At 47.8% G+C, this 25,449-nt stretch overlaps 1 long non-coding RNA gene across 1 annotated transcript; it reads right to left on the bottom strand.

The window, feature by feature from the left end:
• Positions 1–1,868: 1,868 nt before the first annotated feature.
• Positions 1,869–16,052, bottom strand: LOC112947956. The gene is made up of 2 exons (XR_003249514.1): positions 16,005–16,052; positions 1,869–2,687 (listed from the first exon to the last, which is right to left on the bottom strand). It is a non-coding gene; the product is annotated as an uncharacterized LOC112947956 (long non-coding RNA).
• Positions 16,053–25,449: the final 9,397 nt, after the last annotated feature.

Consider the following 25,449-nt stretch of genomic DNA (forward strand, 5'->3'; position numbering starts at 1 on the left):
CACATCCTTTGAGCTTGTAGCCATGTGACACTACAGACAGTTATGAAGGCCAAAGCCTTGTGTGATCTCGGGACCCATTTTGTAGGGAAAAAAAAAGAAATGGAAGGGAAAAAAATAATAATAATAAAAAAAATCAGTGTGACTTAGGTTTTTTGGCATAGTCAAGGCAAAAGCCTGTGCTGTCTTAGAACCAAAACCCAGATGCTGCTGTGGCAAGCAGGGAGGAAGAGAAAAAAGGCATTAGAGGGAATGGCAGAGAAAATCAGAACGAATGCTGCCTGGCTGAGATGATGATGGACGTATTAACCCCATGCATCCAGCACATATTTTACAGTGAGAAGAAAAGGAATATATCGACAGAGGATTGCTCCTAAATTTGCTCAACACATCCACTCTGCAGCGAGGAAGAGGAGCGCTGCTTTTCCAAGGAGATCGCCCACAGGGAGCGGCGCAAGGGAGGACACAGCTCTTCCCGTAAGCATTTTCCTTCATTAGCAGAGACCAGACAAAGGAGGCTGCAATAAAACGCTTCAATTTGTGAGGTCTCTCGTGTGTTTTCCTCGCCCCTTTGGAAGGATCAGAGCGCAGCGCGTTTGCAGCAGCTCACACGTGCCTAGTCATGCCCCACTTAACCATCACCCACCCTTGCCAGTTTGCCTTCTGCTCCAGCCACTCGAGGCTGCAAGTGCCAGCCCGCTGCCAGCGGCTGGGCTGCCCACCCGGCCCAGCAGCGGGCCGGGGGCCAAGGCCCACGGGCTACACGCACCGAGCGCGGCCACCCGCGTCCAGGGGCTCGGCTCCAGCCCACTCCTGTCACCAACACCCAGCTAACCGCTTAGAAGGCAAATAAGCAAGCGGCGCAGGAGGTTACAGCCGATTAACGGAAGGGCAGGGAGCACGAGAAGCTGGTTTGCTAGAAAGAAAAGCTCTTGTGCTGGGATCGCCAGCAATTAGCAACAACAAGACCTACAGAAATTTACGATGGAAAAAAAAATACCAAACCCTTCCTGTTTAAATGTTCTCTTTTCACATGTTTAGCTTGGATGGCTAGCTTTAAAACACAAACATAGCCTTGGTCTCAAATACAGAATAGACTCTTGCTTTGCAAAAGAAATATATTTCAGATTCCAAATCCAGGAGCATGGACCCACGCTCACCTTTTTTTCCCCCCCTTTCCTTTATTTTGGAAAAAAAGTGTGTGTTTTGTTAATGGCTATCAGAGTGACAGTTCAGGATGTTCACACAATTGCCTGAAAGGCAAGCTGGTTATTGCTGGCAATGTTGCCGCGTCCTGCCTGGAACACAATAGCAGAGCTAAGCTGCAAGACAATAAAACTGAGATTTCCTTCCTGCGCAGTTCGAGCTGGTAATTAGTTAGCAATCCCAGTGCAGCCCTGGCTTGTGTGGCCTGGTTACCAGCCCATAGAGGGGCTGTTGCTGACGGCAGAGAACCTACCTGGCTTCATTACTCTGCCGCTGAAGCAGTTTTCACCTGGCTCTCAGAACAGCACAGATCCTCCCCGCTTCAGGTAATGGGGTCCCCAGACAGAGCTGAAGCCCTGACCTGGATTGCAATGGCTCTCCAAGCTGTGTTTATGGTAGCTGTGTTTACTCTTTTAAATTGCAGACAAACTGCAAATTAAAGAGAATCATGGGTCCTTTAAAAATACACAAAACAAAACAAAAAAATTTGAAGTGCATTCAGCTCTGCTTTAATGTCCTGTTTTTGTTTTTCTCCAGCTTTGCTGGATATTTCAGAAGAAAATTTATATCAAAAGTAAAGCTCACTCCAATTAATAACAAACCTCAGCATATGCTTGCAAAAAAAAAAAAAAAAAAAGAAAGAAAAAAAAAAGGAAGAAAAGAAAAAGAAAAGAAAACAGCACTAACAGATCAGTAGTAATTTCATTAGGAAGGAGCATGGAGCACAGCAGGTCTGGTCCTGAATGGACACACAGAGCCAGTTAGCATCAGGTGATTATTCTGCATTAGATTGTGCACAGGTCCCAGGTGCAATTAAAGCTCCAGGATGCAAGTCACTGCACATGGTTAAAAGCAGTGCTTCAACTCTGGATAAGGTGAAGGATATTACTCCATTTCCCTTAGAGCAAATTGCAAAAATACAGGATAAATCTGCACACCAGTACAAGTAACGTGGAAGAACCAGAGCTAGCTTTCAGTGTGCTAATTAGGCCTAACCAAGTGCTATATTACACTGTTGTTGCAATCCACGTTGGAGCCAAAAATTGACATGCTGCCGTGTGCACAGGAGGCGGCCTGGAGGTCCCAGGAGCAGGAACACGCAAGTCCTCAGTGCCAGATGCTTTTCCAGCTGAGATCAGTGGCAGCAGGACTAAGCCACTGCAGAGTACTTCTGAGAAACCCTTAGATGCAAAGCACCCTTCCTCCAGCTTCCAAAAGCAATCATGGATTTGGGGAAGAAAAAATTAAAATAAAACGTCCACGTTTGACCAACTTCCAGTGCAGCACATGATGGACGTTTCTGTGCAAATGCTTGCCCCAGAAGCTGCTAAGCTTGAAGAGCACATTACCCTTTCTCAGGAAGCTGGCAGAGCGGGGGTGCCCGGGTTTCTGTGCCAGTGCTCTGCAGTCGGGAAGCGGGAAGGCTCTGGGAGCCTGCGGGTAGCCGGCCAGCTCTTCAAAGCCTTCTGCTGAAGCCCTCTCCACTTAAAAAAAGAAAAAACAAAAAGGCAAATAAATTGGTGACAATTGAAGTGTTGCATATTTTTGCCTAAAAATAGCTCTCCCACAGTCTCACCCTGCTTATTTCACCAGCGCTCCTGACTGCCATTAATTTATATTTAGAGGAAAAGAGAAGGAATCACAGTGCTTTACTTCTTTACATAAACATTTGGTATTTTAGTCCGGAGCATTTTGGACATCCTTTGCAGTGCTGCACAGAGGCCCCAGAGACGGCTAAAGGTACATGCAATGGTAAAATCACTTTTTTTTTTTTTTTTTCCAGACCCATTTTTAGCAATACCTGTCAGCATTTGGCTGTGTGCAGAGCTGTGAGAGCGCAGCTGCCCCTGCAGAGCTGTCACCGCACTGATAGCTCCCGGCGGCAGGCGGGTGATTGCGGAGATTAGAAGCAGAGGTCTCTTCCCGACAGGCCAAGGAGGAGAGCCCCGCGCTCCTGCATCCATCAGTCTGCACCCGCATTAATCCCTTGCAAAGGAGCGGGGCTGGGGTGAGGGAGAGTGCCAGGATGGGGCTATTTGTGCCCGGGCATGTGGCTGGAGTGCCTCTGGGGCGCACGGCTCATCCCTGAGCGCGTGGGAAGCTGGAGTTTACTGGAACGCCCTTTCTGTGGCCAAGGGCTTCCTCAGCAGCTCTGCTTTGGTGTTGACTATCGACGAGAAGGGCCAAGCGATGCCTTCCACCTTGCTTGCTCTCTGGGCACACCAAGAACGGAGGCGAATCCTGCCCATCCTGCCTGCCCGAGGGAGCCTTGCCTGGGCCCAAGGAACTGTCCCAGTTTGAGGCCCTGGGTGCTGGGGCAAGAAAAGCGGCATTCAGCCCACGGCGTGCAGCGCCACGTCCCGCAGGGATGCTCAACACGCTGCCGAGTCCCGCAGTCTGCTCAACAAGACTGACTCCAGCTGCCGGGACCGACACTGGAACTGCAGCCGTGCCCACATTGGGGCCGTAACTCGGAGTTTTGCTGCTTCTCAAGTCCTTGGGAGAGAGGAACAAGGACACCACAAGGCAAAGGGCAGCGGGCGAGACAAGATGGGTGCACTCTAGCAGCAAGGGGGTTTCTTGCCATGTTAGGGCGGACAGACTTCTCCAGGGATGGGGGCATTTTGCTTGTTTATAGATTTGCTACGTTTTATAGAGTGACCCCGTCAGGAAAACTGAGCTGCATAAATCCAGCTGAATACAGCTGAAAAACACTTGGAGGCCGAAATCTGTATATTTTGGAATGGGCAGCTGCTGCAGGACACTATTCCCTTAAAAAGGGAGGAGGGAGGAGAAAGACTCGGGGAAGCAGGAAAGAGAAGGCCGTTCCCTGCGAATGCATTCCCATTGGAAACACACGCGCTGCACTTCATTTATTTGTTTTGGAGCCGCTCTGGGGAGCCATGAACCAGCAACGGGCCAGAGCTGGCCAAAACTGCTGACGGGGGCTCAGCTTCGTTTAATTAAAATTGCGGTATTCGCGTCAGCCCGGCCGAGCGCCGCTCGAGCAGCCCTGCCCCGCGCCTCGCACGCGGTAACGCGAACGGACGACTCCGAACGGGGAGAACGCTCCCCAGCCTCCACCGTTATCTCTGGAGCACTCTTGAGCTGCGTTTTTGGCAGCTGCTCACAGCCCCGTTCCTGCCTGCAGCGGCTGCCAGGGAGCCTTCGCTCCCCGGCACGTTTCTCTTCCCTGCTCCCTGGTGCTCCGGCTAGCAGGATCTCAGCAGGGCTGGAGAGCTGTGATGGGCCACAGCTTTCCTCCCCTCGTGGAGAGGGATGAGGCCTCCTCTGACCTGCAGCCTGCACGAGACTCAGCTCCCAAGGGACAAATCTCCAACAGGAGGTTTCCCCAGGTCTGCTCCACACCTTGGAAACATCTCAGGCTCCATCACCCTACAGCCTGGGGGCAACACCAGCACAGAGCTGGGCTTTCACCTCACGAGTCGCCTGAAGAATGAGCCCAAATGAACAGCAAGCTACCGACCAGCAGCCTCTGCAGACACCCTGGAGGTGACGTGGGATCTTTTATGTGCCTCAGGTTCACACAAATCTGTGTGGCGATGCCAATACTGCAGGCCCAGCCCCACTAAATCATCCTTTATGAGCACATGAATACATGTTTCATTCTTTGTCACATTTACTATAGGCAGTGGTTTCATATATCAGCTCCCTTTTAATCACAACTGCCACCTTCCTCCAGCCATTCAAATTTATAGCAACATTAATAGTTCAAAAATAACAGTATTTACTGAGTACTGATTTCAATAAATTAGGAGCAAACAGCAGTGCCCACCAGGCTCCAGAAACCAGCAGAACTTGAATGAATGTAATCTTTTTCACATCGATCAACAACACATCCTTGTCTATCAGCAGAAAGTTTCCATCGGAGCTGTACGAAAATCACTGTGGATTACATCATATTGCTTCAAAGTAGAAGAGCGAAAGCCAAAGAGAAAGCAGGAAAGCATTTTCTGTGTTCTTAAAGAAAATATCACTGCTTCAATTAGGTGCTACAAATGCTTGGAGTAAACATATTTTCCACTGGTTTTCCTAGAACCATACCCACTTAAATCCCCAATATTCCTCTGCATGCTCATTTCTCATCCCACTGTAATACCACGCCTCTGGGTGTCAGTGGTTAAGGAGATACTGCCAAGCAATGCAAGCCAAAAAAAGCTGGGATAAGAGGGAAAAATATGGCCTTTTTATAGTAAATAAATTTTGCAGCCTTAGTGTTATGGTTGCAGTCAGCATAACTCAGAGGGGAAAAAATTAACCCAGTGCTAGTTCTACCCTTTATTTCCTTGCCCAACTTAATGCCCAGTTCTCTAGATTTCAGTCTGCCCTTAGTCCAGTTGGAACAATACGAGCAAACGTGTGTTCAAGTCTCTAACAAACCTCATTTCTGCAGGGAGTCACTGCTATTCAGAGTTAAAACAAAACTAGATAAGACATTTCAATATTTCAGACATTAATTTCATTTTGTTTTCAATAAAACCTCGAGTCCCAGGGAATCTAAGTGTACTGTAGAAGTGACAATCACATAGCAATAAGATGGGAATGATAACTCCAGTATCTGCAAGCAGTGCATGTAAACTGTACACAAACACAGGCAATATGCATATGAATATCTTCAAAATAATAAGAGTTAGCAACCTCACTGCCAGAACGAGCTAGCAGCATGCAGATGAGCAGTCCAGAAGATAAACACCTCTCGGCTAGAAAACTCCTTGCCAGGAGCGCTGATGCACAGGAATGACCCAAAGGCAGGGATGCTAGGGAAGCAGCGGGAAGCACCTTCCTCCCCATCTGCACATCCTTCTCTTCCTCCACTTCACCTCTCCATGGGACAGGTGGCAAAAGAAATAAGTTGATGTCACCTACACAAAGGACGAAACTCCTTACAACCCAGGCATCAATATTACTTACGACGCCAAGCCCACTGTGGTTCTAAATACGCTGCTCTGTTTTCCACTGACAACAACAGAAATTTTCCTCTCCGAGACACTACTGCGTATAACCCAGTCTTGGGAAAGTGAAGGAAGGGGAGATAGAGGGGAGAAAAAAAAAATCGGCAGCTTTATTTGTGTTATAAACGCAGCTTACTTTAGAGCTAAAAAAAATTCCTGGCATATGGTCTGCAACATCTGGGAGAATGTTAATGCCCAGATATAAAATTTGTTTTCTTTATTTCTCTTTCTTGGGATCCTATTTGGTTTTAGTGGGTTGTAATAAGATCTATTTCCTAGGCTTGTCTCTTAAATTTAAATCTCAAAGCAACATTTGTAAATATTACAACCTCTCAGTTATTAGGGTATTGCAGGGCTGAATTCAAATCAGTCAGAATATGCATAAATATATCACGTAGAAGTGAATTTGCAACACTTGCCCAAACAAACCTCCAAGAAATTGCTAAAAAAAAAAAAAGGCTAGCTGAGAAAGAAGGAAGAAAGACTATATTAGCATACCCCATGAAAACAAATGGCTTGACCTTGTGGCAACAAACAGGAACAGCTCCATTAATCACATTAAAAAGAAAAAAGGCTCAGATTATGAAAGTCTGCTGCTTAGGGGGCAGGAACCATCCCTTTTTGTTCCTCTGGCAGCAGCAAGCACCCCAGGGATTGCGAGGCGTGACAAGCGCTCCCAAGGACCGTAATAATTCCAAGTTACGGCAGTTTGGGAGACACAAGCTGGCAGTCCCAGCTGAGCGGCGCAGGAGATCTGCTCGACCCCATCGGCTGGCCCATCCGGGCTGGCTTTTGGGAGCTGCGAGGGCGGGAGTGGGCTCCAAGTGGAGGGCGATGCTCAGCTCGGTGCTGGGAAGCCTTCCCGGGACACGCAGCGGGTCGGCAGCCCCGCGTCCCTCCTGGGTTATTTTGCCCCTACCTGCAGCTAGCTCCGGTTTTGGAGTCAGGGAAGGCTGGGCTTCCTTCCCCTGCAGCCCTTGGCCTCCTTCTCCACCCCGCAGCGATGCTGGGCAGATTTTGCCACTCACCAGCCGGGCAGGGCAACCACAGAGCCACTCTGCTCGAGATCCCAGCTCAGGTCTGCTCACAGTCTCTTCTCAGCCAGCACCCCTCACACCACCTTTCCAGTCTCCAAAGAACACAAGAAACGCACCAACACGAAGCTGTGGAAACAAGGGTGACCCACCAAACCCCACAGCTGCACACATGAAAAACCCAGCAAACAGGTTTCCCTCGCATGCATGGGGATAGGGGGCCTGGGCACACACGTGCCTTTCAAAGGCTGCATCTCTCCAACCTCAACTGAGTTTGAAAAGGTTAGATTATTATGTATTATTCCCTTATTTTAGTCCTAATTCAGCAGTTCATTAAATGGCATAGTAATATTTGAACAGGAAAAAGATAAATTAAAGAAATAAACTCAAAATCAAATATAATGCCTTATCTTGTTAATTAGGGTACAGACTGTGTCAATACGAGTCCTTAATATATTAAGTGTGTCTCTGTGAATTAATTCTCTGTGCTAGGATTACTCAAAGCCAGTCATTTCAGCCTCATTGGCCTCTAAGGCAGGTGGAGGAAGAGAGGGGTGGTTTTACAGGGGATAACAGACAGTCAGAGAATTGTCTCCCCTGCCTTAATACCCCAATATTCACTGCAGTGCAGAGGCAGCTGGGCTGTCCTCGGAGGAGAGGCAGGAGCTGTTCTTGCTGTCTGAGGATGAGGCTCTGAAGTACACCCCAAAATCGCTGCTTAAAGGGGTGAAACATGACTTGAAAAAAAAGAACAAGAAAGGCTTGAAAAGTATACCAGACATGTTCTGGTCCATAACCTTCACAAGGATTACTTCTTGGTGCCTTGATTTGCAGAGGGCTTACAGGGAGCAGCACACAGAGGGCATTCATATTAGCCAGTGACATTTTGGATCAGAGGCATCTTTCAATAAGCTCTTGTACAATGAAATTACAAATTTCTCAAGTTAAGCAAAAACAAACTCTGCTGAAGGGGACATTTTTTAAAAGTGCTCTATGAAGTAATTCTGGAAAAAAACACGAAAGACTCATTCTTGGTCCCACCCTTAGTTCATCAAGGAAAAGTACATTTCTGCATTTGTGTTATTGGCAGTAACCAAATGCTTGAGATATCATTCTGGTCACTTCCCAGGACAGTGGTTCTCTCTCCACCGTTTTGTCTATCTATTTTATTGTCAGCTCAGAGGCTTCACAGCTAGTCCCCAACACCCGTTCCTGAAAGCCCCAGCAGTCAGATGTGCTGGTGCAGTCTGCAGGCAGCCCAAGTCCCACACACTGGTGTTCCCCTTCCAGGGGCGGACGCAGCCTGCACTAAGCTAAACTGGAATCTGTACCTTCCTTCCGTCCCCAGAAAGGGAATTTTTTCTCTAATGAGGTCTAGGGTTGTCCAAAGGCTTTCCATAACCTTTGGCCAACTGAATAGCTGCCTATGAGAGGAACAGAGAAGAGAGCCCACATTTACTTTTGCAAGCGTTAGCATGGCCTGCAAGAAACGCATAGACCAATTAGATAAAATGAGTTGTTTTAATAGCAAAAACATGTTTTCTTTGGCCTATGTGAAACCTAGAGCTTTCCAGGTGGCTCAAGCTTAAACTAGTCATGCGGATCTAGAAAGACACTAGTTATTCACTAGGCACAGAGGGAAGCTTGAGGAAATGATTCCTCCGTCCTCTATTCAGGGAGTGAGTAGAACAAACCCTCGCTCTTGGAGCCCAGTAGGATTTTTCATCTGCTCTATAAAAGAAAACCACTAAATGCAGCACTTACATTAAGTGTTGTTCTATTTCCACGGTAAATCCTGGGCTGGATTCAGTCCTTGCAGACAAGTAGCAAGTTGGCTACCAGAAACACAGGAATTCCCGGATTGCATCTGCCGGGACAGATGTCCAGGGGACTTTATGTGCACAGGGACTAGTCTGACCAGGCTGTAGGACCTGCCCACGAGCTGCAAGACGGTCCCCCGGGCACAAGGAGAGCCTGGCAGTGCCAGCACCAGCATCCCCAGAGTGCTGGCCTTGTGCCACACCAGGTGTCCAGGGCTGGGCCAAGCTCTGGCTTGGCCTGCACTACCTTCTTAGAGGAAGGAGGAATTTACCATCTGCTTAAATTTATGGCAAACACATCCCATTAGGGCGCATGAACGGCTCCCAGGGACTGTCCTGGGAGTCAGCAGCCCTAAGTGCTTCCTGAAGCCTGTGAAGATGCAGCCGCTGCCCAGCACAGGGCTTGGTGGAGTCACTTTGTACTGACATTTTTTTCAGAACACTTTGTGCTAGTTCAGAATTTAACCCTGCTCATTAAAAATAAATAAATAAACAAACAAGCACACCCAAATTGTTAAAAATGATTCATGGAATTTTTCTTCCCCCCCCCCCCCCCCAAGACTGCCTTGAGCAATATTTCCTCCACATGTAGCTAAAGTGGAAACAATCAATATAGATTTGAGGACTTGCCCTTAAACCAAGTGAGGACATGCTGTGAGCAACAGGCTTTGCAAAAGAACAAGTTGAAGGAAGGTCACATAAAACAGGCAAAAGGGACATACGTTCCTCATCTACCACATAGTTTTATAATAAGGTGCACTTAGTGCAGTGAAGCAAAGCTCTGGCTGTGAGCAGTGTTACCAAAGAATTTTTAAAAGTAGTTAGTGGGGTTTCAGCTCTTGTTTAATCCTCTGTGCAGAAACTTGTGCCATCTGCCTTGCAAACGAATACTTGACCTCAGTACCTTACTTCTATTCAGACCTCAAAGCAGGGCTCAAGTAGGACAGTGCCTCAAGCCTTGGCTTACCCAGTGGATCCAAGACGTTTTATCTGTTGTAGCCCAGGTGTATGATTCCTCCTAGGTCAAAACAATCCACCCTCATCCCATTACACAGCTCCTTGCAGCAGCAGGGGACATCTCCCACGGTCATTTTGGAACCTCTCAGTGCTGCAAAGCACCGAGTGAATCCTCACATCACCACAGATGAGCCACCACCTTCCTCTCAGAAGGATGAGAAGGAAGTCTTGAAGAACCATGTCCTGCTGGCAGCACAGAGGAGCTGGGACTCCAGCTCCACCCTTTTCCCAGTGCCTTTCCAGCCCACAGCTCATCGTGAGCAGCCCCCTCTCCCCACAGGTCCCTCTTGCCGGGCACGCGGACGTGCCCCACACATGATGGGCGAGCTACAGCTCACGAGCACTGCGAGCTGGAAATGCTCTGCACGAGGGCTCTCCTGAGCCAGTGCACTGAACTGCTGCACCTTTCAGTGCACTTATGGGCCTTCATTGAAGGGAACAGCCTGTCCTTTAAGGCAGAGCTGATAATAGATCAAGAACAGCCTGTCTTGGTCCTTTCTATCTCACTCCTTCCAAAATATTTCGAGTCAACCTGCCATGTTCATGGGCCACTTTGCATCTTAGCTATCAAGCTGGAGTTACCAGACTCTACAGCGAGCCCCAGATGGTGGTTCAGGAGTCACTGCTCCATCACCTGGAAGCGCCTTTTGGCTTTGCCCTGACCTGCAACACAAGCTCCAGTGACTGCGACCTTCCCTGGAACACAAGAGCTGGGAACACCTGGGGCTCAGACATTGCTCTTAGGGGTCAATGCTGTTAACCTGTTCAGAAGAACTAATATGAAACATCAAATCCAGGATCCTCCATCCCACAGGGAGCTTCAATCGCAGGGTGGCTTCAACCACCGCAGCTTAGCCAGGAGCCTGGCACAGAACCACCCTTGTATAAGCAAACGTTAGCCTTGCATCGATTTCTTGTTAGGAAGTGTCTCTATCTGATTTTCATGACACTGTGACAGAAAACTGGATTCCTCTTCTCTCCTAAATCCAGGATAAATGGGGATGACATGGGATGGGGAGGACTCCTCAAAATAAACACTTTTTTAGACATGACATTTTTCTATCAGAAAATACTGACAGCAACTTTCCAATATACACAACTTAAGCAACTTTTTGTACTGCCTCTGCCACCACCAGGCACAGGCTTTTCATCCAAGAGACATCTTCTCAGTCTCTTGGCTGAAGAAGATGGCCTTGTGCTAGGCCATCTTGCCCTGTTACCATTAGAGATAAAAAGAAGCCATAGCTGGTGTGCACAAGGAAGGTGTCTTCTTTCTGAATTGGGTGTCAACTTGGTCAATCAAGGCAAAGAGAAGGGAAGACTATGGCCAGATGGCCATTTTAATTACCATGCCTATTAGAAAGGTCCATTTAAAAGATTGTTTTAAAACAGCAGTTCTAGGAAACTTGTGAGCTGGAAAAAGGCCTCCTCAGTGTTTGATGAAGATGATGAAGACTTCCAGAGACTCCCAATGGATGCTGGCGAAAAAGTCACAGGTATTGGGGCCCAAAAAGATCCTCATTAGTAACTTCTCTGAGAAGCCAGGGGCTATAAACACCTATCATCTGTTTTGCTCCAGAACCACCCCTGATCTGCCACGCTTATGGACAGGAAAACCTGCAAGCACCAAGACCTTCACTACAAGGTGGATTTTCATTGCAATGTGATGAAGGAGAAACGGAGAGGATAACGAGCATCCCTTTGGAAGGGCAGCAGCAGTGCCACGGAGCCTGGCGGCACGAGTGAGATCCCGCTCAACAGAGAGGCACACGGAGCCTCTTCAGCCCAAGTGCTCCCCCAAACCTCCCCCTGCCCCTCAAGCTGCGCTCTCAGAGTGCTGCCTTGGCAATACTGCTGCTCTTAACGTAAAGCTGCTCTTAACGTTAAGCCTCCCATGATGTGTTACAGATATCCATCTTCTGCCAAATGACAGCTTCCTCTGAGAGGGGAAAAAGAAAAAAAAATGATATCGAGCTAGCTGATGATGATGACAGACTTCAGTGGGATTAAGCAATTTCTCTCAGCATTTTTGTGGGCTTAACTAAACCCAGAGATTACAAGGAGAAAGGAAAGAACCACCCCCAGATTTTCCACTTTCAAAAAAAACGCAGAGCAACATCCTGACCAAAATATAAGAGGTAAACAGATGAGCTAAACACAAAATACCTTAGGACTGACCTCCCAGCAACAGCTCTCTTATTCCCATCCAGATCAAATGCCAATACAGTTTTCTTCTCATCCAGGAGCTCCAGCTGCCTTTCAAGGTTTCTGCTTTCAAGCTTGCAAGAGGAAAACATGCCCAGGGAGGTACCAAGGCACAGCTAAGAGAACACATGTTTTTATAATCCTGTGAAAGACAGACCCCCAAACCTATGGGCTCAGTGAAGGGGCTTTTCCACTGATTTCCATGGGCCTGGTTGAGGCCCACAGGTCCTACTGTGCTAGCTACCCTTTGGGTCAATGCCAGGGAAAAGAGCTGCTGGTTTCAACAGCTCTTTGGTGCTCCGGCTGGCAAGGTGCCATCCCATACGGAGAGCACAGTCGCCCCTCAGCCTTGCTTCCATTTGGGAAGCGGAGCAGGTACTTGCTGCTCAGCCCCATAAAGAAACAGAATGGGGGGAAATGTTATAGATAAGCCTTTTTTTTCCTCCAAAGCAATTGAGGGAAGTTGCAGGCCAAGCATCACCCCTAGTCGCAAAGGCAAACACACATACAGGAGGTCAGAAGGTCTGATTACACCAGCTTTGGGATGGGGCTCGTGGAGTAAAAGCATCTCACCTGCTGCTTCACGAGCATTATGTAACCCTCTAAAAGGGAAAAGAATTGGTCAGTTTGAATGCACAACTTGTCCTGCCATGAAAGGAATTAACCTGAATCATTACTTATTGGATGCTTTTGTTAAAATAGTTGATAAAAAATAAGCAAACAAACCCAAAAACCCTTCTGTAGCCTGACACAGAAAACCACACTAAAATTAGAGATGAACTCTGCCAGGATGGATTAAGCTATAGCTATAGAGTACCTATAAGTGATGTGGATACTGTCCAAAAGAAATTAAACGATGCACTTGCTCACTAGAGAAAAGACCAAAGGTCCAGTGCGTTTCACCCCCTGCACACACATGGGTCCCACGTGTGGGGGGACATTCGTGATGCTCAAAACTTCGTCCTTGAAGAAGATTCAAAACCTAGTGCAAGCAGGGACGAGATGGCACCACTCGTACACACGGGACCCAGCACACAGTTCCGGCATTATCCGCTGTCATAACTCACTGCTCTCTTCCCATCCAAGGGGAAATTTGCCAGGTTTACCCTGAAACAGCCCCTGTCAAGGCCTCAGCTTCTGCCTGTGCTTTGGAGGATGTAAAAGTCATTCTACATCACGACACAGTGACTCTCACCTCTTTGACTTAGCAATATATATAATAATGCCCCCCAAATAAGCATGAAAACAAGAACAGATACTGAACAAGAACTGAAATATCTACATGTTATTTAATAAAAGTCCTAAAAACAAGAAAAGCATTCCTAAGGAGCACTGAAAATGCTGTCTGCAAGAGTAATCCCCTCCCTACATTTCGCACAGCATCCCACCTGCGTTGCAATTACTACAGCTTCCTTCCCAGCAGTGGGACAGAGCTGCATGTGTGGCGATAACCAACTAGCAGGATAACCCGGCTGGGCAGGACACCTTTCCCTCCCTCTCCAAGCCAGCATGTTTTCCATGAAAGCTACACAGCAAAGATGAACATAGCCCCTTCGTTCACACACAAGCAAGAATTTTAGAAGCTCAGAGGCAGGTCCCCAGAGAGAGGAAGCAGAAAAATCACTGCTGAAAAATACAGCACAGCATAATAAAGGTGTGGAGCACTAGTGGGTGCTGGTAACCCTTGGGCACCAGCTCCCCAGTTTACCGCATGCGAGATGCTCCCCCAGCAGAGTAGCCAGCTCCATTCCCTTGTCCAAAGGGGTATTCTCAGAAACACATTTTTAGACAACTTTTATTATTATTATTATTATTATTATTCTCTTTTAAGACATTATGAGCTCAGGTTAGCTCGGTGCTTCTCCCACAGCTGGAATGGGCAGTAAGGCCTTAGTGCTGGCTGTGCTGAGCAGCCCTGTGGCGAGGAGGAGGAGGAAGGGGAGGATGGAACAAACTCACTGCTGGGCAGCTGGAAAAGGGAGGACGAAACCAAGTCAGACAAATAAAGAAACTCTCCACAATTTGAAGTGTGGCTCTTCTTTACAAAAGGACTTGGAAGTGGCAGCGTTGCCTTTTCATATTTGCCTCTGTGATACCAGGTTGAATTTTCTCAGTGTGCAAGCGTAAACTCGCTGAACTGCAATGAAGAATTAAACAGAGCCTTTCCTAGCTCGCAGACCACTACCACTTGTCGAGATAACGCAGCAGGAACTGAAATAACAATTAAAAACTTCCTTCCCACCTCCACTTAGCTGTAATCACAGCCGCCAGTGCTGCGGCTGAGCAGTGTGTGTATCCAGGATACAGAAACACACACTGGGCTTTAACCGGGCTTGTCAGGCCGATTTCAATGTCACAAGCTGAAGTACCTCCTGCCCAGATACCAGGCATATAGAGTCAATAAAATAAGCATTCAAAAAGCTATGTAAAGGGAGATGCTTTTTACAAATCTGTTTTTTTCTTGTTGCTGTTTTGATTTCCCCACTCTACACACTATAGCACTTTGGTTACCTTTTGAAAAACAGCTTTCAACTACTTGTAGCTGTTCAGCAACTGGAAAACTGTGAGCAAGGGTGCTAAGGCGTAAAAAATATTCACCTTTATACACGACCCTCCTGTATTTGGGAGAGGAGGTATTTCTGGCAGATAAGAATGACACTGGGGAAAAAGGAGACCAACATTCAGATTACGTAGGAGGAGAAGGAAAGGAGGAAAATTGTTGATAAGCTACAGTTGGAAAGTGGTTGGCCGAAAAGCTCTATGACCGGGAAGAGGGGGAAAAAAAAAATGCTTCAAGTATTTGTCATCACAGTTCAATGAATGTATTTACGTGAAACTGTTTGGCTTTGTCTATTCATGGTGTCGTGATATTTAACATGTTTATCAGAGAGCAAAGAACTTCCTTTGCAAATGTGAGATTTGCTAATATTTCAGGCTGGCCATGCTCCCGTGCATTTCAGAGGCTGGCTTTTCAGGGTGTTTTCTATCTTCTTTAAAAAGGAAAAAAAAATCTCATTGCTAAAACTGTATTTCTCCAGAGACCTTTTTTCCCTCCCCATCATTAAGAAAGAAAAAAAGGGCAAGAGTTGCAAGTCTGTGAGCTTGGCTTTTTAGCAACCACAGCTGGAAGGGTTTCAAAGGCCTCTCACTTTAAAACCATGGTGATGACTTTTACAAAGACCATATCAACATAAAGCTGCAGATCTCCGTCACCAGAAGGGTGCCAGGACCCAGTGCCCCCAAGCAGGACTTCATCAATTCCAGCAACGCTAATCCTGCTCTCAAGGAGTTCATTAGCCAACAACCCTATAAATAAGGCCATCTGAAACCATCTAGTTTTAAGAGGATGGAGAAGAAAAAGACAGCCCACAAAAGATGATCCAGAGTGGCTCGGGGAGCGGACGGGAGCGAGGAGGCTCTTTCACAGACCAAAGCATAGGAAGCTTTGCTAGCTAAAACTTTAATTTCTAATTTATTAGGAACTCTTCCAAATGGCAGCTGAATTTATGTGCATCACAGCTCTAAATGCATTCCTGCAAGTGTAATTTACTCATTTTTCAGTTGACCTCTGCCCAGCCAAGCATAGTATTAAAGAAATATTTCAAAAGGTACAAAATGCAAAATGCTTATTTACCCCCCAAAAAGCAAGTATTAGCTAAGGATGCAGTGAGGTCTCTCTGTTTTAATCTAGCTCCTGATAAAGTCAGAGTTGAGCCAGGCTAGGTTGCCTGCATAGCACAAAACCGCTTTACCTGGGAAGTGGCTACAAGGTGCAGGATTCCTCCTGGGATAGCTCCTTTCTGCCTCCTAAATGGGAGCTGCACTCCCAACAGCCTGCCTGTTTTCTCTTTTGAGACCTTGTTTTCAGGCGCTCACACTACTACACAGCCTAAATCAATCAAATGGAGATTTTCCAGGCCAGGTGTTTGCCTGTGGCTGCATTTGCAAAAACTCTTAGTGGAAACTTTTGTTGGGAGTGAAAAGGAAAATTCTTGTTTTGATCCTATTTAAACCTTACAACTGTGCAGATAACCTATCCCGTGCAGATATAGACCAGTGATTTGACGTATTGGAAGGAGGTGGCCTCTCAGTGGTCTTCACTGTTTGTGTGAATCTCTGGAATTAATCAGAGTGATTATCACTGATATCTCCCCAAGGACCGAGCTCTACTTTCTGAAGCAGGCTGTCTTCCAAATCCCCATCACATCTCAGGGCAAAATGTGTATCCCCGTCCCTCTCCGGCCACTCAGGGTGAACGCCCGGAGCTCCGGCTGCCGCAGCACGGCACAGCGGGGCCCGAAGCTGCAGCCCTATCCATCTTTACCTCCAAAGGCAGCAGGAGGCTCCCGGCAGGGTGCGGTCTGCAGCGGAGACTTGCGGTGGCCACGCTGCCCTCCTGCCCGTTGCATCGTGGAGACCGGGAGCTCGTGCCGGCCGGGTTTGCCCTCCGAGCTCGGGCGCTCGCTGGGACACGGCCCAGCCCCGGCCTGCCGGGATCCTTCCCCCTCCACGAGGGCTCCTCTCTGCCTGCATCTGACCCCGGCTGCTCCTACTGAAGCAAACAAACAAAAATCATTAAAAATAACCTGGGATACAGCGATCAAGGATACTGAGCAGCAGTCCTTGTAATGCTCTAAGCAAAGGAGAAGGTATGTTTTTTGTGCGTTTTTGATTTTTTTTCTTCATTTGAGTATTTATATGGGAAAGCAGTAATAGAGACCCAAGAACGATGGCTGCGTCCTCTCAATTGCCCAGGATTTCTGAATGGTCCCGCAGCTCCTGGGCATTGCACCGTTAGCCTTTTCCTTCCCAAATATTCCATCCGTGGAACAACACAAGCAGGGACAGAGCTGTCGTGTCCAGCTCCAAACGCCAGGATGGTGAATGTCCTCTTGGTCTGTCCCTACAGCCCCGGCCCTGCTATGGCCACGCTCACTAAAATACCCCTCGAGAGACGGTGATCCCTGTGCAAGCTCCACATCAGGTAAAGCACAAGGACAGGGATTGCACAGGTCTTCAGTGGGCACCAGGGCAGCCCTGCCTAGCTACCTCAGGGCACCCAGGACATCTTGTGCATTAGTGGGAACACAGAAATGCCAGCACAGGATTTATCTCCAGGGTCTTTTCAGTCTGGTAAGACGCTCTGGAGATGGCATCCAAACCCAGCAGGGAGAAAACCAGCTTTACCTCGGAAACCACGGGGACCAAAGCAGGCGCAAAGCCGCGCGCGGTGCCTCTGTCCTTGCAGGACGGGCACCAAGGCGCCCTGCACTGCAGCTCAGCTTTGGCACAATGGGTGCCCAAAGGGGCAAGAACATGCATGTGGCTCCCAAAAACGGTCACCTGCAGTGCCAGTGAAAATCCCACACGCACCCGTGGCACATCCCATGCTCCAGGGCTGCCCCTTCCTCACCATAGCTCCCATCCAGGAGCCTCCCAAGGGCACGAAGGCTCCGGCATCCCTGTGCAAGGCACGTGGGTGCTCAAATGTGCTTCCCTGAAACCCCCGGATTCAGTGAGATTCAGCAGCGGGGATGCTGCAGTTGCCAAGGACATGAGGATGTCACAGCTGTTTTCTGCTCAAGAAAAACGCTCTCCTCTTATTAGGGAAAATGGACAAGCGAACCCTGAAATTACAGAGTGAACTTCAGCCTGAAGAGGCTGTCCTGATCTTAGCAGACTGTCTCCATGCTCATCCTGCCTCGGTGTACAGAGGAGGGCATCATTTATTTCTGTGCCCTAGGGGTTTGCCCAGGACCTGGCAGCACCTGGGCATGCAGGAAGAAGAGGTGGCTCCATCCAGAGAGGCATATATCAATTTTCAATAAATTCTAGCCCAACTTCTTCTCAAAATGACACAAGTTTTACAACAACATTGTGACCCTACTTACTCCAGAAGAGTTATTCCCAGCTTACTTAATAGAATTAAGAATTCAGGAAGATATTTCATGTATATCTTTTCAGAAAAACTAATCTGCTATGATATTAGAATCTCACACAGTATTTACAGATCCTAGAAAGTGAAAGAAAGTGGAAAATTATACAATGAAAAATATTTAATCCTGATTTTTTTTTTTTTGCACTTTTGGAAGGTAAACTGAGACCACAAATATTCAGCTAATAGTTTCCTTGAGTAATGTGTTTATAAGCTCTGAAACCATCACTTCTGTGAAGTTTTAGGAATCTAAATGATTTGCTCCTTCCTGGCAAAGATGTAAAAGCTGGAATATTGACAAAAACATCAAGAGATTTGGAATACATTAGCATAAAGTTCACTTCAAATGCGAGGAGAAAACAGGAAATACCCACTCACAAGTTTCAGTGCTCTCCATAAAAGCTGCACTCTGTGTTAGGCTGAGATGTTCATGCCGCTGCTTGCAACAGGATGCGCTCTCAGCTGCCGAGATGATGGGACAGCCCATCAGCTGGTTCAGGGCAGTGTATGTGATGGTCTCGCTCATTATTCCCACTAAATTATGCATGTAATATGAGGGGGATCAGGAGCAAAATCAGAAGACATTGCATTTATCATGTGCCAGATGACTGGGATGTCTTCATCAGCTACCCTGGGCAGCCAGTGCTCGCGTTGATAGCACCCAGCAGTGCTGCACAGCAGGGAAGATGCTTCAGTTTGCGCTGGGTTCGCACTGCTGGTCAGTAGTTGGAAAGGATCAGAGTGATAGTCCAGTGTGTCCTTCAACGTAAACTAGAGAATTAGAAAAACTTGCGCTGTTACTGCACATTATCCCAGTGATCAAGAATTACCTGGTTTAGACCAGAACCTGCCAAATGTTTAGACTCGTGGTAAGGCAAAACTCTTCCTTTCCAAGCGCAGTGCTGCCACCAGCGCCCATACCGCACCCACGAGAGGGATGTCCTGGAGCTGAACTATCTTCGTGTCAACATACGTGAAACAAAGACTCACGGTAATGCCAGGCTGTCCTCTCCTCTGCCTGGCCTAAATAAAGTGTGATGAAAACGTCAGATTAGATGTTGCAGAATTGTTTTCTCCCATAAATGGGTGGGGAAATGGGCAGAAAAAGCAAACTAAAGCCCTCTCTGGCAAATCCTCCCTTTGGCTGAGAGGGGGTTAGAAAGGTTTATCCATCCAGGAACAGCACCTCCGTCACAGCAAGCAGGACACCACCCCCAGGGGGTCAGCGGTTCTGCTCCCAGGTACCTCTGCTCTGAACAGGCACCTTGGGCTTGCTCTGAAATACAAAAATGCATCAGCATTCAACCCCTAGAACAGTCTGTCAAACAGATTCTCCCTTTCCATTTTCTAGATTCAAACTGAGGTACACAGGGATTTTCATGCTAAACTGAAAACTCCAGTTGCCCTGTAGATAAGCCCAGAACAGATTTCATGGCAATGGTTGTTTTAATTTATATGCAGCCCATGCCAGAAGGAGATTTCCTTCTTTTGGAGTTTGCGCATCTGATGGATGGATACATGGTGTTAAAAGGAGTAAACTTCAGAGGAAACATTCCTGAATATTCGCAATGTGACGGCTCTAAGACGACACCACAGAGCCATCCACAGCCCCGCAGCAGTGATGTTTACACCCTCAGCCCTTGGGCAGCAGGTGACTTTCCAGGACAGAGATAACACCATTGTCTCCTTTGCTGATGCACAGTCACAGCAACTAACCAGCTAAGGTAATGCATGGCCTTGCAGGAGAACTGCCGTGTTACCAGCTACCCAAGTCCCATGCACCTCTGGCCACCCAGCAGAGCTGCTGGAGAGAAGCAAAGAAGGCATTAGAGAGATGGAAAGAAATTTTTCTTTCCCTGCTTGCCAGCACAGAGCAATGTGAAACGTGTAGCCTGCTAAACTGTATGGATTCTTGCATAAAGCATGAGACCCAATGGATCACAATGAAGCCTACCGGTATCTAGGAGAAAGCAGTTTTGTTGCTTGCTGGCAGCTTCAACCACCGTCTCCGCTCCTTCCTGCCAGGAAGCCCATATTCAGGTGCTTCAAACATCCCTCCCCATCGCTTCCTTCCCACCCAGCACCCCATGGCACCGTTCCTGCGGAGCCATTCATGGAGCAATCAGCAAACCTGTCACAGACACCCTGGTCCTCACCACCACTCGCTCCTGAGCCCCTGCGGGCAGGAGAGATGATTGCTCAGGAAATGGCAGGGGACGGAAATGCTACAGACAAGTCCTAAATGGGCTACAAGCTGCAGAACAGGCCTGCTGAAGGCCCTGGGCTCGCACAGCAACACCATCCCCTGCACAGAGTGGGGAAGCTGAACGCACCGTCACCAGGAGCTTCCCAAGGCCTGGATGCAGAAGGCGACTGCGGGGCAGGCACCATCTAGCTGGGCTCTTTCCAGCAGTGAGGCTTTTCCCAGCATTTTGTCTTATTTCTGGCCTGGGGAAATCTCGAAGGCAGTCGCTGCGCTGTGCCGGAGATCCCCAGAGCAAAGGTGGGAGCAAATGCAGCCGCGGAGCGCCCTGCACCCATGGCCCCGCGCGCCCTTGGTGCGAAACCACCGTGCCCCAAACACCCACGCACATACTGCACCCTTCCTCCTCTCGCCAGTGTCACCCACGGACAATCACAGGCTGCTAAGGAGGAATAACCGAAAGGAAAAGCACCAAAACAGGGCTGCTGTGAGACGTGAGCCGACTGCTCAGCCTCCTGTTCCCAGCACCACCACCCTCCTCGCTGCATTTCCAAGGTCACAGCACAGGCTCGCTAAGACAGTGAGGAATTTCCCATCAGTTTCTGCGGGTTCAGCTTGCCTCTCCAGAGAGCCAGAGACAAAATCTCTGAGCTTTTTATCAGCACTAGAAAGATACAACTGGATGAGAGCAGAATAACAAAAATCCCAAAACAGGATTTGAGAGGGGAAAAAAAAAAAAAAAAAAAAAAAAACCTTGCTTCTTAGTTACCAATGGCATTTAAAGTTTTAGGGACCAGCCAACACATTTTTATTTTTTATTTTTTTAAATAAAAAGGAAAGACTGCCTCACTGAAATGCTCTTTCCTACAGGGAGTTCTCAGTGCTGTGCTTAGATGGCGTTATAACAATAAACAGGCATCTTTGCCTTAAGGGACTGCAGATACTGCCAAAGCAAGCAACATTTTAAACCTACAATAACCTTTAACTAATTGCGGTGGCCAAGCCAGACAGCAGAAAGGCACAAGGCTGATGTTTTGACAGGCTGGGAGTGCACTTCAAGGAAGAGTGACACAGCATGGGCTTTCACTGGGAGCTGTCGGTGCCAGCTGGCTTAAGGAAAATCTTTACATCACTGTAAAGCCCAGAAACTGCATTTGAAAAGCGAACAGGCTCCTTCACATACATGCAGTTAGGCAGCTCAGGAAGCTAAAGTGAAAAGGGGGAGATGCTTCCTTGCTTCTCCTCTATGGAAACCGCAGCCTTCTCCCATCTTGGGCTCTGCACCAGGCACCCAGGAGTCCCCTGAGAACCCGCAAATTCATACGGCTTTGCAAACCGTCTATGTGTCTGTCTAACTGCTCTGCATCACAACCAGGGCTCACACAGGAATCTGCCAGAAACTAAGGGTGGGCTGATGTGGGCACTGCAGGCTGAGAAGCATTAATAACTACGCCAAAAAGCAACAGGAGGGAAGTTTTCCAAGCAATTCTCACACCTTTCCGATAACAGAAGCTCCAGGAGAGGGCAACGCGTTTGTGAAGCTGACAAGCGTTGCAATTACGGAGCTGTGAGGCTAATGGGGCCCACTACAACCACTGATACATCTTAGAGCGAGTCAGAGGGGTGCTCCAGCTCCGACGTTTGGTCTGGAAAGCCCCACGTCGCCTTCCTGCCTGTTCCACGGGGCCGCGGTCAGGAGCTGGGATTGGCACCGCGCTGGGGCCGGCGGAGGGACGAGCGGCCTGGTCCCGCTCCAGGCCCCGGCCTCTGAACCAGGGCTCCTCAGCCTGGCCCGCTTCCTAGCGAGGCTCAGTCAGTTTATTTTAAACCGAGTCAATTTACAGAGTTACTGTTTATGAGCCAAGAGGGTTTAATTTGAAATCTTACATTGTTTAGAAAAAAAATAAATTAATTAAATTGAGCGCACCCTCCCCTCAGCTTGGTCCGCAAAGCTTTCCCTGGGGAGGCGGGTCTGGAGCGGTCTGGAACCGGTACCGGCACCGTCTGCCCCTGCGCAAGCGGTGATTGATCACAGCGAGATCCAAACACCCGCGGGCCCTCGTCCGCAGCACCGCTCCGTGATCCGCCTCCGAGCGGGGAGGCCAAGGATGGGCTGTCCTCTCGTGGTGCAGCCCGAGCTTCCATGCAGCACCCAGCTATAAAACACCGATGTTTCCTGATTTTTACAGTTGTGCCAAAACAGGTCCTTATCGTAGGGAATAAACATTGACAGAACTGGAGACCTAGGGCTGACAACCAGCACTCACATCAACCTGCAGTGGGGATGGAGGAGCACTCAGGAGGAAAAAGTGCCCTTTTGAGGGAGGAAAAGTGCTCCAAAATCTGCTTTTCTTCTGCTCTCACACACAAACTGTGCCTGCAAGTAGATAGGAGCAAAACTAATGTCTCATCCCAACATGGTCTACATAAGGGTGCAGAAGGGCTTCTCCACAGGAGGCAAGCAGTTTCAAAAGTCCAAATGCAAAACTACCAAACCTCAGAGACTGACGGGATCAGTGGTTCCATTTCCTCTGCTAGGAATGGTCCAGAGGGCAGGCCAGACTTACCAGAGATCTTTATCCAGAGCTTTGTAGTGCTGGTCAAACACTACATCGCTTTTGCAGTTGGCCTTGTCTGCAGGCCTCGCTACCATGCACATGGGTGTTTGGTTCTTCTCCAAACTCCTGCTCGAGAGGAGAACCTGCATCCGGCTTTGTCCTGCTGGTATCTAGGCAGTGGGCACATGGCTGGAGAAGTGACATGGAGGAAGGTCAACCACGCACCACACCACAGTCACATGGAGCCTGGTACTCACCACAGCCCATCACAGCAATGCGTGTCCAAGCACCACCTGGCCTCTTGGGGACAGGGCCTATGGTGGCACAGTTCAGCCCAGAACACCTGGAAATGCCTACCAGCAAAACAACAGGCCTTTCAAACCCTGCTAGCGTCACAGTCAACACCACGTTCTTCCCAGAGTCGGGGTTTAGGATGCACTGGTGCATATCATCAGGGCAGGTACTGCTACATCAAATATCAAGGGGAAAAAGAGGTACAAAACTTTTACTATCATTTCTGTTCTTAGAAGAGGAGCAAAGAGTCTGCTAGAGGAATGTAGGAGTTTTTTCATAACTGCCCGAAATGAGACATTGTGTCATGATTGGCTTGGAAAAAGTCCAGTTTAAAGAGTAGTCATTTGTCCAGGTTGGCAAGAAATTGTTTATCTTCTTAAACAAGAGCACTAGGTAGTCTATTGACTCAGTCTCCACTTCAAAGATCTCCACCACAACCTTCTCTAGCAGACAACTATTTATTCACCTGCTCAGCCTTTTCTTGGTCTCCCCAGTGACATTGGGACCAGCTTCATTGTGCTCCTCTTCATCTCTACAGGGAGGCACATGGCACAATCAAGAGCTCAGTCATTCACTTCACAGTTCAAGCTTCTGGACTTCCCAGCTTCTAAAGCAAACTTGAAGCTACAAGGATTCCAATTCTGGAAAATAAATGTTAATTCAAGAAAGCACAAGCTTTATGGCCCCACAATTGCCAGAGTTTAACGGTAAAGGAAATAATTGAAGGGACTGTTTGGTATGTATTTGCATATCTTAGGCATCAAGTTCTTTTCATAAAGCTGGACTCCCTAAATGGAGAGGAGGATACAGAATAATTCAGGCAAGATTGCAGATACTAGAGAGAAGCTGACTTCTGTAAGCATCGTAATGATAAGGAGCAGAAAATGCAAGTGTGGTGGCAGGAAACAGCATAGGATAACATGTAAATACTTGAAGATTCTATAGAAGAGTATGCAATTTAGGCAAGGTATAACTGGAGAAATTAATGCAGTGATATTTTGCACTAAACTACCCTGGGTTTTCACTTTGCCTGTCTAGGAGACACCTACATGGTATCAAAGGGACATGAAACTATACTATCACTAACAGGAGGCCACAGTATGCACTGTTAGATATGTGAAGACAGAATAAATTTGGCAGATGGCCTACATTTACGGATTAAATGGAAAATTGAATCCATTGGGCTCTGTGCCCCAAGGCCATTGTACTCTGCTGCCACTTACTGACCAAGAGGTACCTGAGTCACAAAATTCAGGGTCAATATCAGATACAGACCTCTTTGGTCTGGATCCAAGTGAGGATTTCCCAGTCTGCCATTAAACCTTAACAGAAATGAATCCAAGTTTCTGTAAGGACAGCCTTTCAGAGCCAGATTAAACACCCACAGCTAAAGAACTGCTGGAGTGAAAGGGGATTTTCAGGCCAAAAAAAAAAAAAAAAAAAGAAAGAAAAAACCCACCATTTATCTGTATTCCAAACCGATTGTCATCGAGCCCCAGATCACCTCTGAACCTGCTCCGTGGTGTTCCTTCCCACTGGCTCCAGGGTTTTCCACTCGAAACAAGGACAGACCGCAAGACTTACTCCACTTCTGAATTTCACTAGCAGTCCCGCAGAGCTCAGCTTGAAGAGAGCTTTTTCATAAAATTGGATTCGTTAAGGCAACGGAGTCACGTAAGGACGAGGGAGCAAAACGGGAAGAAGCAGTCCCTTGTACCAAGCGTTGGTTCTTCAACTAGCATTACCAGTTTTCCCAACAGCTGCTACTGCAACACGCACAGAACAAAAAACAGTGTGCTTTGAAACATCCAGACTCCCATCCTTTTACATCATACTGCCTTCCCACATATCTCCGATGCCATTGAAACTCTCAGATCATCCAGCTGAAGGGAGGTGTAAAGACTGATAATTAAAAGCCACCGCAAATCATCACTAAATCAAAAGCCTAGTTATAACATGCGCTTTGGGAAAGAGCGTGAAGAGCCAAACTGAATATTCAAGTCAGCACATAAAATCATTGGCTAATGTCTGAAATAAACCTCTTTTGTGATGCCCATTAGGATTGCTTTTGAGATGATGGGGAGAAAAATGTCTTCAAGATGAAATAAGTGTCATGAGCAGTTTTCTCCCCCCTTTTTTTTTTCTCTCCAATTCCATCTTTCTCCCTCTCTAAGTTTCATTTCAATCGGAACATCTGATTTTTATAA

The sequence above is a fragment of the Nothoprocta perdicaria genome, unplaced genomic scaffold (assembly GCF_003342845.1).
Source record: "Nothoprocta perdicaria isolate Ctin4 unplaced genomic scaffold, notPer1 scaffold_25, whole genome shotgun sequence".
NCBI lineage: Eukaryota > Metazoa > Chordata > Aves > Tinamiformes > Tinamidae > Nothoprocta > Nothoprocta perdicaria.